Below are 15,744 nucleotides of genomic sequence, written 5' to 3' on the forward strand. Positions count from 1 at the left end.
AGGTGACTTTGTGATTGAAAAAGGCGTCAAAGCTAGCCAAAGGCAGCAACCCTTTGAGATCTTGAAAGTTACTGAATATAGAACTGCTCCTACGAGAGGTTGGAGCAGAATGTGTTGAGGATGGGACTGGCCACGTTTATGGAGAACCCAAGACCATGAAGAAATGAGATGGTTGCCTGCCTGTGTGCTGTTGCAATGCTTTCACTCTTGATCAGACAACCGTCGAGATAGGGGAACACAGAGGCACCCTCTCCTTATGTATGCAGGTACTACTGCCAGGCCCTTGGTGAAGACCCTTGCAGCTGTGGTGACACCAAATGGTAATACCCTAAACTGATAATGTTAGCTACTTACCATGAAACATCAGCAGCAGTGAAGAGCAGGATGGACTTGTACCTGGGAGCAGGCGTTCTTCAGATCGAGTGCAGTCATGAAGTCAACTTGCTGTAGCAGTGGGATGACATCCTGCAGTTACCATGTGAACATTTTCTGGGAGGATGTGCTTATAGAGAGGCCTGAGGTCCAGAATAGGCCTTAAGGTTCTGTCTTGTTTGGGGATTAGGAAGTAGACTCCCATGGTGGTGGTACTGGCTCTATGTCCCTCTTGCCCATGAGCACCTGAACATTTTCCTGAAGAAGGAGCTGTTGTTCGGGACTGAGGGTGTTTGTGGGGTCGGATGCCTGGTGAGGCTGAAGCGAGCCTGGGGCAGTAGCAGTGTTCTATGATGGAGAGAACCACAAATGGGAGGTGATTTCACAGCAAGGAAGAAATCTTTAGAGGATCCCCCAACAGGTGTTTTGTTATTTGAGTGGTGGAAGTAGGCTACATGAGTCACTGCCTGGAGGACTGCTTTGCCCAAACCTCCTTTACCCACTACACTTGGTGGTGTTTTCTCTGTGGGCCACAATGGAGTGCCCCTACAAAAACTACTTGTGGTAAGCCTGCTGTTACCTCTGGTCGGAGGCAGGGGGTCTGGGTATGTAGTCTTACTGCTTGCCCTGTACTGTTGCCTACAAAAAGACCGCTTTGGGGTAGATGTGATGAGGCACCTATATTCTTGCCCGTGGCTTTTTTTCAATTTCTACAGCATCTGGTACATCTGTAGTTCGAAGATATGTTCACCATTGAAAGACAGGATTAGTAGATGCTTGTATACCTTTGGTTAAAAACCAGAGATATGGAGCCAAGTGTAATGTCTGACCAGGATACTGGTGCTGATCCCTCTGACTGCTGTGCCAGACGCATCTAGAGCATAGTGGATAGTGGCGCTGGAGATGGTTTTCCCCTCCATTACTAAGCCTAGCGCTCACTGTCTATACTGCTCTCTGAGGTTCTCCATCTCGTTCCAATGCCCCTGTTGTATCGGGAGAGTAAGCCAATTAAACTGGCAATCCTCCAATGTGTTGCTGCTTGCAATTCTATCCTGTTTCCTGCTGAGTCCAGCTTATTACTCTCCTTACCCTGGAGAACAAGTGTCAGCTGCAGCCTTGGTGTTAGTGCGCTGTGTGGACTACCGGCGAATCCAGAGGTATATGACCACTGATGTAGGACGGGTCACTGCGTGATGGTTTATATTATTTTGTCCATCCTAGGTATGATCACCCTTGCAATGACAGGATCTTTAAAGGTCTCAGGGGTAGTCTTGAGCATACCCTTAAGAAGCATGGGGGGGGGGGGGGGGGGGGGGGGGGAGGGAACGGGACTGAAGAGTGCACTGGGTCTTGGATATTGTTTCTACCAGAAAGTTGTAATCTTCCTCAACAACATGCATATCAGATTTGCAATATGGCCACCACATTTACCTCTGCACCTGACCGGCCCTGAGCTGCTGGTGTGGTAACTTTGGGGTTGCCCTGAACCCCCAACGGTGGGCTACCTTGAACCCAACTTTGAACTCTGTAGATGGTTTACTTACCTGCAAAAACTAACAAACACTTACCTCCCCCAGGAACTGTTGAAAATTGCACTGTGTCTAGTTTTAAAATAGCTATATGCCATTTGTGTGAAAACTGTATATGCTATTTTTCTAATTCAAAGTTCCTAAAGTTCCTAAGTGAAGTACCTTTCATTTAAAATATTGTTTGTAAATCTTGAACCTGTGGTTCTTAAAATAAACTAAGAAAATATATTTTTCTATACAAAAACCTATTGGCCTGGAATTGTCTCTGAGTGTGTGTTCCTCATTTATTGCCTGTGTGTGTACAACAAATGCTTAACACTACCCTCTGATAAGCCTACTGCTCGACCACACTACCACAAAATAGAGCATTAGAATTATCTCTTTTTGCCACTATCTTACTTCTAAGGGGAACCCTTGGACTCTGTGCATGCTATTTCTTACTTTGAAATAGTACATACAGAGCCAACTTCCTACACAGGCAGCAGGAGGAACGACATTGCTGCAATAAGGAGGAGTATGGAAAAAAAATATTATGTGGGAAAGAAACCCCCGTGAACACAGTCTGGGGAGAGCACAATCTGAAGAATGACCCATTGCAAGCGGGAAAGAAGTAAAGGAAATAGGGGAAGCCCACAAGTGAAGTGTACAGCGTCAGTACTGTACCCAGTATAATATATAAAAAAAAATTTTTTGTCAAAATTCTTTTTTTTTAACGAGAATATTGTTTTCTTGGCTAGCCGGGAACCTATGGTATGGGGAAACCAGTGCCACTAGAGGGAGAAACCCAATCGGTGAGTCAAAGCATCATGGGTGTGGAAGAATGTGAATAGCCCCAAAAGGAGCTTGTAGTAGAAGAAAAAAGAAGGACAAAATAGTACCTACTGAAAATGGGAAAAAACAGTCTTCCCAGAAGACATAATAATAAGGAGAGACCCCAGAACAGGGCACCCCACAAAAAGTAGCGAGAAATGGCTCGCTGAGGAGTACAACAGTGTCTCACACGGAGGAAAAGTAAGGTCAATGCGTAAAATAGTTCACTACCACAAGCTTATAAAGAGCAAATGTTAAACCCAGTCCCTGCACTAACAGAGATGATAGGCAAAATGCCTAGGGTGAACTAAGGAAATGCAATCAGAACGTACAACAAAACGAGAACCACAAACTGTGGGAGGAAAAGACCAAAGTGAGGTGGAGGAAACCGCCAGTAGAAAAGGCCAAATAAAAAAAGGGTACCCGGCCGCCTCTGAAATAGAGCCACTACTTGACATGGCGAGAATCCACCAAATGTAAACAATACTGAGTTAGAACTCTCACAGAAAACATTAAAGAATGGATTTGAAACCCTGCCTTGGTAGGGCTTAAGACACCAAAGGCTGTTGAACATGCCACTGAGCTACAGCTCCTCACTACCATGGAATCACTGCTCCCCTAGAGCAGCAGCTAGCTGGAAATAACGAAGAGCACCACCAAAGGAAGTGGAACAATATCCAACATGGAGAAACAAATCACTGTGAATACAGTGAGAAGAGTCCGATGAGCACTCAGAAGGTAATCAACTGCGCAAAAATGCTAGAATATGTAACAGACAAAAGGTTAGTGCATAACAGGACCCACAATTGACAGGAACTTGCAGTGCAAATATAGTTGCAGCGGAGTAATGCGAGTGCATTAGAAGAGGACGGATATCAGTCCCCACCATGGGAATCAGGAAACCGGTGCAAACCAGAATCTGCATGCAACCCAAAAAGAGTTTTGCCATCAAATGGCATGTCAGGAAGAGCGTCCCGCAAAAGTGGAAGCTGACAACCAAGCCCTGCGATGTATAGCAACAGAGGAGGCCATGATCCGACCCACGGAATCAGTAAAATCCATGCCTGAGTGGACTACAATTCGAACAGCCTGTTGACCATCTATGATCAAAGGCGTTAGGGCTGAGTGAACATCCTCAGAGAGCAATGGTAATAAACGTTCCACAAAGTCCCAGAGCGCACAGGAAAAAAGGGCTAACACACAGGAGGTGTTGGTGGCCTGAAGAGCGGCACTAGAAGTTGTGAAAATGCACCTGCCAGCAGCATTCAGCTGTCTATAATCTCTGTGAGGCAGAGTAGAAGGAATCTGCTTCAAAGCAGGAATGCCCAAAGCAGTCTGGACAACAAACCTCCCAGGAGTAGGGTGGCAGCGAAGGCACAGCCTGTGCTGGCCGATGTCTATGTGCAACAGAACGGTCTACCGAAGGACCGGAGACTGGTTGATTCCGGACACATAAAAGAATGTCGTACAGAGCCTCACAAAAAGGCAGAACTGGTTTGGTATCTGCTTGATCCGGATTTTAATTCAACAAGGGATCAGGAGATAATTGCACCATAGGTATATTTAAGTTAAAAACATCTGCCACCCGCCTTAAGACATCTGCGAAAGCAGTGGTGGCCTCCGTCGCCAATGCAGGTGACAAGACTAAGCTAGACCCAAAGAGGAATCTAGGCCACTAGCCGAAGCCAAATCAAGCACCCAATCAGAGGATGAACCTGGAAAGGCCCCGTGAAGGGATGTTAAGAATGTGCAGAAGACCCAGAAAAAATCTAGCACAGGCGCAGCATCTAAATCAACCGGCGGCGGTGTAGATGTTGGCCAAAGTCAAGTGGGGGAAGCCACTTTGGAAGAAGCGTCGTCCGACTCCGGTGAAATGCGTATAGGCGTGTCAAGTGGAGTTGAGTGGCCTAAAGGCGCTGCGAGGGGCATCGGAACAACAGGATTAGGCGGAGGTGACGGAGGTCGTATGAGGCCGTGCACCAACGTCGATCCGACTCCAGAGTCGAGAGTGTAAACGGGCACTGAGGTGGAAAACGCCAGTGAAGATCCCATCACAGCACTCACCACCTCCATAGGGCCTGAAGGTGCTCAAGAGGGAGAGGAAGGACCAAAGATGGCATGAAGGGACGCATAGTAACGCCCATAGTCACCCTGGCGCGGGGTCAGGCAGAAGGGAACGGGGCCGCTCAAGTGCGGACTCCACAGGAGGAGAACTCAGGGTGGTGATGCCAAAGGGTGTGATGGCATCTGGGAGGACTTAATTGGAGACGCCGAAGGACCCTCTGAGGTCGATGGAAGCATTCTAGAACGACTTCTGGATCCTCTCTATCAGATATACCAGAGCAGCTGGAAATCTGGAGTTAATATAGTAGCGTTGTCAGTAGGAGGAAATATATGACATTTACTCCAGTTAATACCCACTCCCAATATGGCCCCAAAAACGAGAAATTCCTTCATAATTAGATTAAGTCATCCACTAGGTTTCCTCAGGCATAGGTCCATGTTGTCCACGTACAGTGAAATAAGGTGGTGACTAGTGAACTGGACTGCATGCCCAAAATAGTGAAGAGGTTTAATGGCTAGGGGTTCTAGGACAATCACAGAGTACAGGTGAGAGGAGGCAACCCTGATGGGTGTCCTGAGAAATGGCAAATGGTGCAGATACACAATTATTAATAAGAATCTGGGCCATGGAAGGGCTTTACAATCACCTTATCCATTCTATCAATCAAGCTAGCATATCTAGTCTGCCAACAATATTGAACAAATATCCCCATTTCAAGGAATTTAATGCCTTGGATGCATCATCGAAAAAGACAGCAGAATCATTCAGACTAGGCTCCATTCCATGAACAGCGAGTAGGGTGCATAGACTATTTGAAGTTGACCTGCCTGGAATAAATATAGATTAGTCCTGGTGCAGCAAGACTGACACAGGAGGACCAGACGATTTCCAAAATGTTTAAACAGGATTTTAGTATCACAGTTAAACAAGAGTGGCTGGTAGGGCTCACAATTAGGAGCAGGCTTCCTGGGTTTTAGCACACTTGCCCCACAAAGGGTTGAGGTTAGACCCACTATTTCTTGGCCTCCTCAAAGACAGCAAGGAGATAGGGTGCCAGGATGTACACAAACCTTTTGTAGATCTTACCTTGTAATCCACCTGAGCTGGTGGAATGGTGCGAAGAGAGACCGCAGATTACCTCTTATTTCGTCAAGTGTAAAAGGCATTGCCAGAAACAGATGGTTTGAGTCACCGATCCAAGACAGGGCACTGCCATCAAGATAGTTAGTGATATGCTCAGGGGAGCATGTACCCATCGAGGTTTGGCTCTGCAAAGTATGTGGAGAAGTAGCCGATAATCTGTGAGGTTTGGTAGTGCAGTTTTTCGGAGTGGTCTATGATAACAGTTATGCTATTTTCTGCCCACGGATGCCTAATCATATCTGTAAATGTTTTTACTGGCCTGTCACCTCCATCATACGTGCAGGCATGTGCCAATTTCCCCCCCTAAACAGGAGTTCCCTTTCTGCTAATTCAATATATTTAGAAATCCTATACTGAATGAGGTCTATGACAACTGCAGGGGATTCCTGGGGGAGTAACGTTCCTGTGTCCCTAATTCCACCTTCCAAATGAAACAGGTGTGTCCCTACCTGGCCATGAATTTACCACAGATCACAATTTTAAAGGTCTTCAATACCACCTTCTTGTGAAAGTTGAAAATATTCAGTTATGTCATTTGTTAGTTCTTCACAGAATAGCCTGTCCAGCAGGGTTTCTGGGCTCAGTTGCCACTGACCAGACCCTGGGAAGAGACCAAAGATATCAAGCTTCAGAAGGACATGAGTGGTCTAAAAGAGTCCATACCAGGTGTCGAATGACCCTGACCCAGGAGCTTATGTCAGGAAAAATAAGCCATTAATTAAAACTTGACTACATATTATGAACACCCGAAAAGTAAATGCTCTCTCGAACCATGGGGTATCTATGCCACCAAGCATCTAGCAGTCCATGCTCATCAAGTAAACAAAGCAGAGTGGATGTTGCTCTCGATCTATCTACCTCTGCCCCTTTGGTTTGTATAGGAAGTCATTCAATATGCAATTAAATTCACCCCAACACTAACACCAGAGAGTTAGTGGTTAATATCTTACCCCAAAGGGAATTAAAAATAAAGCACTGATCATGTCTGACCTACAGCAGTTTACCTCCATAAGGAGAGAATTCCCTAGTCAGCCCCAAACACTGGCATATGTGCTCCGATTCTGAATACCCATGTGCATAAGAGGAATCCCTTTCTTGATAAGAACCACAACTCCCCATGCGATGAAGCATCATGAGCCATCACCCATTGTAAGGAAATGCCTCCTTGGCATGGTTACCCCCTGACTTTTTGCCTTTGCTGATGCTAAGTTATGACTTGAAAGTGTGCTGGGACCCCTGCTAACCAGGCCCCAGCACCAGTGTTCTCTCCCTAAACTGTACCTTTGTCTCCACAATTGGCACAACCCTGGCACTAAGCTGAGTCCTTTGTAACTTGTACCCCTGGTACCAAGGGCCCTGATGCCAGGGAAGGTCTCTAAGGGCTGCAGCATGGTTTATGCCACCAAGGGGACCCCTCATTCAGCACACGCACACAGTTTCTCAGCTTGTGTGTGCTGGTGGGGAGAAAATGACTAAGTCGACATGGCGCTCCCCTCAGGGTGCCATGCCAACCTCACGCTGCCTGTGGCATAGGTACGTCACCTCTCTAGCAGGCCTTACAGCCTTAAGGAAGGGTGCACTATACCACAGGTGAGGGCATAGGTGCATAAGCACTATGCCCCTACAGTGACTAAGCAAAACCTTAGACATTGTAAGTGCAGGGTAGCCATAAGAGTATATGGTCTGGGAGTTTGTCAAACATGAACTCCACAGTACTATAATGGCTACACTGAAAACTGGGAAGTTTGGTATCAAAATTCTCAACACAATAAACGTGCACTGATGCCAGTGTGCAATTTATTGTAAAACACACCCAGAGGGCATCTTAGAGATGCCCCCTGAAAACATACCTGACTTCCAGTGTAGGCTGACTAGTTTCTGCCAGCCTGCCACACAACAGACATGTTGCTGGCCACATGGGAAGAGTGCCTTTGTCACTCTGTGGCCAGGAAGAAAGCCTGTACCGGGTGGAGGTGCTTCTCACCTCCTCCTGCAGGAACTGTAAAACCTGGCGGTGAGCCTCAAAGGGTCACCCCTTTTGTTACAGCGCATCCCAGCTAGTGGAGATGCCCGCCCCTCCGGCCACTGCCCCCACTTTTGCCGGCAAGGCTGGAGGAGTTGATTAGAAAAACAAGCAGGAGTCACCCACCAGTCAGGGCAGCCCCTAAGGTGTCCTGAGCTGAGGTGACCCTTACTTTTAGAAATCCTCCACCTTGAGGATGGAGGATTCCCCCAATAGGATTAGGGATGTGCCCGCCTCCCCACAGGGAGGAAGCATAAAGAGGGTGTAGCCACCCTCAAGGACAGTAGCCATTGGCTACTGCCCTCCCAGACCTAAACACACCCCTAAATTCAGTATTTAGGGGCTCCCCAGAACCTAGGAAACTAGATTCCTGCAACCTTAACAAGAAGAAGGACTGCTGACCTGAAGCCCTGCAGAGAAGGAGGAGACGGCAACTGCTTTGGCCCCAGCCCTACCGGCCTGTCTCCCAACTTCGAAGAAATCTGCAACAGGGACGCAGCCAACAGGGACCAGTGACCTCTGAAGCCTCAGAGGACTGCCCCGCAACCAAGGACCAAGAAACTCCTGTGAACAGCGGCCCTGTTCAACAACCTGCAACTTTCTTGCAACAAAGAAACAACTTTAAAGACTTCACGTTTCCCGCCGGAAGCGTGAGATTTTCGACTCTGCACCCGATGCCCCTGGCTCAACTTGCGGAAAACCAACACTACAGGGAGGACTCCCCGGCGACTGCGAGCCCGTGGGTAGCCAGAGACGACCCTCCTGAGCCCCCACAGCAATACCTGCAGAGGAAATCCAGAGGCTCCCCCTGACGGCGACTGCCTGTAACAAGGGACCCGACGCCTGGAATCAACACTGCACCCGCAGCCCCCAAGACCTGAAGGAACCAAACTCGAGTGCAGGAGCGACCCTTTGCCTAACCCGACACCTGTTTGCACTCTGCACCCGGCCGCCCCTGTGCCGCTGAGGGTGTACTTTCTGTGCCTGCTTGTGTCCCCCCCCCCCCCCGGTGCCCTAAAAAGAAAACCCCTGTTCTGCCCCCCAAGGACGCAGGTACTTACCTGCTGGCAGACTGGAACCGGGGCACCCCTGTTCTCCATTGAAGACTATGTGTTTTGGGCATCTCTTTGACCTCTGCACCTGACCGGCCCTGACCTGCTGGTGTGGTACCTTTGGGGTTGCCCTGAACCCCCAATGGTGGGCTACCTTGGCCCCAACTTTGAGACTTGTAAGTGTTTTACTTACCTGCAAACTTAACCTTTACTTACCTCCCCCTTGAACTGTTGATTTTTGCACTGTCTCCACTTTGAAAATAGCTTATTGCCATTTTTACAAAGACTGTTATTCAAAGTTCCTAAAGTATCTAAGTGAAGTGCCTTACATTTAAAGTATTACTTGTAAATCTTGAACTTGTGGTTCTTAAAATAAACTAAGAAAATATATTTTTCAATATAAAAACCTATTGGCCTGGAGTAAGTCTCTGAGTGTGTGTTCCTCATTTATTGCCTGTGTGTGTACAACAAATGCTTAACACTACCCTCTGATAAGCCTACTGCTCGACCACACTACCACAAAATAGAGCATTAGAATTATCTCTTTTTGCCACTATCTTACCTCTAAGGGGAACCCTTGGACTCTGTGCACACTATTTCTTACTTTGAAATAGTGTATACAGAGCCAACTTCCTACACCAATCTTGTAGCAAATGAACATTCAGATTGTGTAGTGAGGTACGTTTCCTTTAGGAGTGGTATGCTAATTTTTGCCTGTCCAAATATGCTAACGCCTGTCAGATCTTGCAGTGCTATTGAGACCATTTATGTTCCAAGGTAAAAGGAATAATGAGTGGCTAGTCAAAGTTTATAGTAAACAAAAAAGAGAGTGGAGCGTAATGGTGCATAATCTACTGGCACTCTGTGAATTATCCCACCCATTGATGAGACCCTGCTGGCATGAGAACAGATAAAGAATGAAACTCAAATATATCCATGTATCTGTGCTGAACAGAGGGACCAAAGAAACATCAAAGCAATTAACTGCCCACCCACACAGGAATTTGGGATATATATCCAGTATTATACTAAAGAAGGATAAACCTCTAGGGGCCTGTGGGATGTGAAATATAGCAGGTAAAACAGTATATACTAAGAGAAAAAAACCCTGGAGACTTCAGCAGGGAGCGCCCATCATCAACCCTCCAACACAACGTAGAATGGTTCAAGTGGGTGGAGTAGAATGTCCCTACGCTGCAAAGGTGGAGTAGAATTTCCCTACGCTGCAAACATACTTCAGCAATGATAAATAAGTATGTGAAATTGTACAAGAGAACTGGAGTAGCATGTGAAATACAAAACAAATCTAGTACCATTAATGTACAAAGCGGAAGACTCAAGACTCTGCAAGCAAGTGCACAATTTACACAATCACCGCCACCCCTTGATCCATTAGATGACAAAAGCATATCAAAAGGATGTTAGTCTGGGCCACTAAGTCTTGGGAATGGAGAGCTATTTTTGGCCGCATCTAGACTGTGGGAATTTTCTTGGCCATATGTTGGAGATATTTTAATGCACACTGTGGGGTTGGAAAGACATGCATCTTTAGGTGCTGAAGGAGCTTCAGGTATGCTGGTAGACCATGGCATTCTACATACCTTCTTTATGGAGCTGGTTTTTGGACAGAAAGACATTTCCTACACACCTCTTGAACTGCTACAGTAAAGTCAAGGAACATAAAGATCTGACAACCATTGTAAGAGAAAGTGTATTTATCATGGTCAAGTCTTAAAGCTGTGTTTCCATCCAAAAAGCTCACAAGTCTGGCAATGATAGAGAGTAGTGTGTCACCTGGCAGAGGTCTTGGTGCAACAGATCAATGAGGCCTCTCTACCACTAACAGTCTTGAGAAGGTCTCCTGGCCAAAGAGAGAGAGCCCATAGACAAATGAAGGGGTGTGAAGAGGTGCTATAGAGCACGGGATAAGCCTCCCCTGACAAACACATTCATACAAATTATAGAGCCCAATTTGATGAGTTAAATCGAAGAACCCTCCTGTTGACCTAAGGAGAAAAAAATCCTTTAGCTTTAAATCGAGTTGGGATCTATAGTTTGTGTGAAGGTAGAGAGCAACAAGCTCTTAACATAGTCTTCTAGCTTGCGAGTCACAGCCAATTCTGGTATTTCCAGGCTCAGATATTACTGCGCCAAGACTTAATTTCCAGTTCTTCATTTGGCAGCAATCACAGTGAGGACCCGTTGGAAAATGGCCCTCTCTGAAGGGTCACCCCAAACATTTTGCCTTCCTCCTCCTCTTTTTCTGACCTCATTTTTGTTGACTTTAGAACTCTGGACACTTCACTACTGCTAACTAGCACTAAAATGCATGTGCTCTCTCCCTCAAAACATTGTAACATTGGCTCATACCCAATTGGCATATTTAATTTACCTGTAAATCCCTAGTAAAGTGCACTACATGTGCTTAAGACTTGTACATTAAATGCTACTAGGGGCCCGCAGCACTGATTGTGCCACTCACATAAGTAGCCTCTTAACTATGTCTCAGACCGTCCATTGCAAGGCCTGTGTGTGCAGTTTCGCTGCCACTTCGATTTGCCATTTAAGACTACTGGCCAAGCCTTAAACTCCCCATTTCTACATATAAGTCACCCCTAAGATAGGCCCTAGGTAACCCATAGGGCAGGGTGCTGTGTAAGTAAAAGGCAGTACTTATGTGCTTCACTTGTCCTGTTAGTGAAAAACACACACATTAATTTTCCACTCCTGTGAGGCCTGCTCCTCTCATAGACTAGCATTGGAACTGCCCTCATATTCTTTTAAATGGTATATTCAGATCTGGAAGGAGTAGCCCTGTTATGTGTAGTATGGGCAGAATGGTAATAAAAAATCCTACTTACTGGTGAAGCTGGATTTACTATTACTATTTTAGAAATGCCACTTTTAGAAAGCAGGCATTTCTCTGCACTTACTGCCATTTGTGCCTTACAGTCTGTCTCCAGTCCACATCTGGTTTGTGCTCGTTGACAGCTCTCCTTATGCATTCCACCCAGACAGCCACAAACACAGGACACTCAGTCACATCTGCATACTGAATGGGTCTCCCTAGGCAGGAAAGTTAGAGGGTCTCTCTCTTACACTTCAAAGGTCAGTGGCCTAGCCTCACACAAAGGACTGATAACCCCCCACTAGGGATCCTGGCAGACAGGACTGAGCTGAAAGCAGAACTTGTGCACACCAAAAACAGTATTTGAAGTTTCCTCCACTTCAAAGGCATTTTTGGGGAATATAAACTGCGTCTCTGACCTCACCAAATCAGACACTTCTGGACCTACACCTGGAGTCTGTCAGATTGCTTGGCTGCCCAAAGGACCCTTCTGGTCTGCTTTGCTGAAAGACTGCTTTCCTGTTTGTTGCCCTGTTGCTGGTGCTCCTGACTCTGCTGGAAGGACTCTGCCTTCCTCATAAAGTGCTCTCCAAGGGCTTGGCTTGAGCTTGCCTCCTGTTTCTGAATTCTCAGGGCCAAAAAAGACTTCACCCCTTTGGTAAATCCCTGTGCGTCGGAAAATTGACGCCTCACAGCTGAAATTTTGCCGCATCGCTTACCAGATCGATGCAGCACCTGTTCCTTCTACCAGCGCATCAAGGATTTTCAATGCGTCGTCCCTGGGCGTCAAAATACCCCCACATCTCCGTCAGGAACCAAGGCAGCGCTCCTAAAAATCAACGCATCACCTTGCAGCATGGAAAGAAACAACAGATCGTCTGTGCAGCACCCGAAAATTCAACGCATTGCTTTATTTTTCAACGCATCCCCTCCTCTGCCGCTCCTGTGCGTCGTTATTTTTTATATATACCAGGTACTGTGTGTTAAAAGTATACAACCACTCTTAAGAGCTGAGACTCTTTGGATCCTTTGAATATTGATATTTCAACTTGTGCTTATCTGAACTTTGATCTTATTTTATTCAGATAAATATTAGCTATGTTTCTAAACCTGTGTGGCGTATTTTTGTAGTGCCTTCACTGTGTTATAGTATGAGTTATTGCACAAATACTTTACACATTGCTTTGCAAATTAAGCCTGCCTGCTCTGTGCCAAACTACCAGAGGGTGAGCACAGGATAATTTACACTGTGTTATGACTTACCTTGACTAGGATTGTGGTCCCTACGTGAACAAGGGTGTATCCTTCTGCCAACTAGAGACCCAATTTCTAACAGGACCTTTTCCATACTGAGTAGGTTCCACTTTCACGTTGATAATGTCCTCTGCCTTAGACATAGACTGCTACACTGCACCCAGACTACTGTTGTTTTTTTCTATCTTATTCAATAAGGTATCTATTCTGCGGGCAAGTGAGTTAATCTTAGTGTCTATGGAGAGGAGACTCTCCTTCACAATACACAACAGAGGCATCACAATATCGTTTGTCAATTCACGGGTCTAGGTCCAAGGATGAGGGACGCGTTCAGGTCAGCTGGCACTCCAGTTAATCTTGAGCCAAGGCAGAGCTCAAAGTGTAGCTTAGGCATCACTCTTGCACATGTGAAAACACTATATCAATTGCCCAAGGAAGAGCATGTTAGGCAAGGTAGAAGACTGCAAGCAATACAGTTAGCCAGCAGAGAAGAGCACTGCCAGTAACAAGGGGATGGTGCCTAGTTAGGCTGGAGAAAAGGACCCGTGCAGAAATGTGGCAAGGTAAAGCGCTTGAGGGCAGTCAGTATCATCAGTGTGTACTTCCTACACACTGCAGGATAAACAGAGTTATTGGGTACGCTTTTATTGCATGTTATAGGGTGAATTATTGATCCCAGAGAATAGGTTCGGGAGCTGGGGGTATGAGCAGACCCTCCTCTCTACAGGCAGGTACCTATATGTGAAAGTCAATGATGAAGGAAGGGGGTCTGCGTGGAGCTTAACAGCCAATAGGTGGAGGAGGACGTCATTGTGCTGGTGGGCAAGTGCACTGCAACAAGAGAAGAACCTTCAAATGATGCAGCTATTATTATAGGGACCAAGAACCTCCCTCTGCGGCTCTGGCCAGACTACCTCCACACAGCTGATCTTAAGCCTCCAAGTCAGCAATATGATCTAAAGTTGCGCGCTACCTGTCGCATGAGTCCAGGACAGTGAGGCTGCATACGGAAGGAGGGTCCTCTGTGGACTGGATTGCTAACAGACAGACACCAATAGTCCCGCAAACACAGAAGTGGTGTGAGCAAGCAACACTCACCTCCCCAAGAAGCATGTTCGCTTCCCGACACTGATCAGGCTTCCCCACACAGCCACCACTTGATTCTGGCTGGAGGGAGCCCTGGGACCTCCCTGTCCCCTGCCACACCAGCAGTGCCTTTGGCCCGGTCTACCCATACAGCTCCGATATTCAGATCCGTAGCTTGCCCCAGTACAGTCAAGAGACACCTCGGCAACAAACCCTCACCACGCCAACACCCATATACCTGGAGGCAGTGCTTCGTTACAGTCACTAAGTCGAGATCGGCATTTTTTTTTTTTACCTGCAGACAGCAATAATCTTGAAATTTGGAATACTGGTGGCCACAGGCAGAATTTGTAGGTTCTTCATGAACCCGGGGTAACCAGAGCCAACAACTGAGCTGCACAGTGCAATGGTTTTCCATTGTGTACTGAGTGAAAAATAGGAATAAAGGTAACCTATGTGTTTCTGAAATAGTCACAAGATATGGAGTTTAAAAGCAGTGGTTATTTGTACATCTCTTAATTTTTGAGTACCCGTACAAGCATATGACGTAGATGGTATTTTTCAAAATGTCAAAGTTCTTACATTTGGAAGGCACAAATGCAGTAAAATCTAATATGTAATAAGATGCTCCCACATATCTTCTGATTAAAAAATGGCACTGCGCATTTGTGGGTAGGCCTAGTGCCCGTGACAGAATAGGGCTCAAAATGCAACATGGATGAATCACATTTTTTCACTCAAAACTAAACTGACATGTTTTTTGCAAAGTGTGTAGTTGTGGATTTTGGAACCTGTACATTTTTTAAAACTAGACATCTAAGGGAATCCAGGATGCAGTAACTTGTGTGGCTTTCACAAGGTTGTTTCACACAGATCCCTTGGAAACCTCAAATTAATTTTACTCAAATTTCTGTGACAGAAAGTTCTTCCTTTCACCCAGCATTCCCGTAAGTCTTCTGATAAAAATGGTACCTCACTTATGTGGGTAGGCCTAGTGCCAGCGACAGGAAACAGCCCATAATGCAACATGGGCTTTCAGCACCCCCGCAGGGGGGCAATCAGGAGGAAAAAGTCTGCTATCTGCACCCGCAGGTGGTAGAAAGACTGCTGAGGGTTATATGGGGGATGGGAGAGGGAGGGGGTAGTCTAAACCTGATCACTGTGAGGACAGCCCCCACCCATTCTGCCTTTAAAAATTAATCCTTGATGTCAAGTAGACTTCCCCACCCCACCACACCAACTGAAGCAGACTGGAGGTGAGATCGTGTGGTGGTGTGGGTGAGAATGTTGCTCTCCCCTAGAATGGGGGAAGAGCGCTAGCCCTTGGTGGATGGGTGGTGTGCTATCTACCTCCAAATATAGTTTCTGCTGGTCGGGTAGGAGGTTGGAGGACTAGTCTACTGCCAGGGGTGCAGCTCACCTAACCCCCATAAAAGATTCCCTGGTGTCCCGTGGAGTAGATCCCTGCTCCTGCGGCAATCCCCAAACAGGGATCCACCAGGAGATTCTTCCCTTTCCAATGGTACCTCTCCCTTGTGTTTCAGTGCTCGAGGGGCTGAGAT

At 46.6% G+C, this 15,744-nt stretch overlaps 1 protein-coding gene across 4 annotated transcripts in view; it reads right to left on the reverse strand.

The window, feature by feature from the left end:
- DGKD (diacylglycerol kinase delta) overlaps nucleotides 1–15,744 on the reverse strand; it is a 1,336,482-nt gene that overhangs the window by 738,846 nt on the left and 581,892 nt on the right. The window lies entirely within an intron of this gene.

The sequence above is a fragment of the Pleurodeles waltl genome, chromosome 11 (genome assembly GCF_031143425.1).
Source record: "Pleurodeles waltl isolate 20211129_DDA chromosome 11, aPleWal1.hap1.20221129, whole genome shotgun sequence".
NCBI classification, from domain to species: domain Eukaryota; kingdom Metazoa; phylum Chordata; class Amphibia; order Caudata; family Salamandridae; genus Pleurodeles; species Pleurodeles waltl.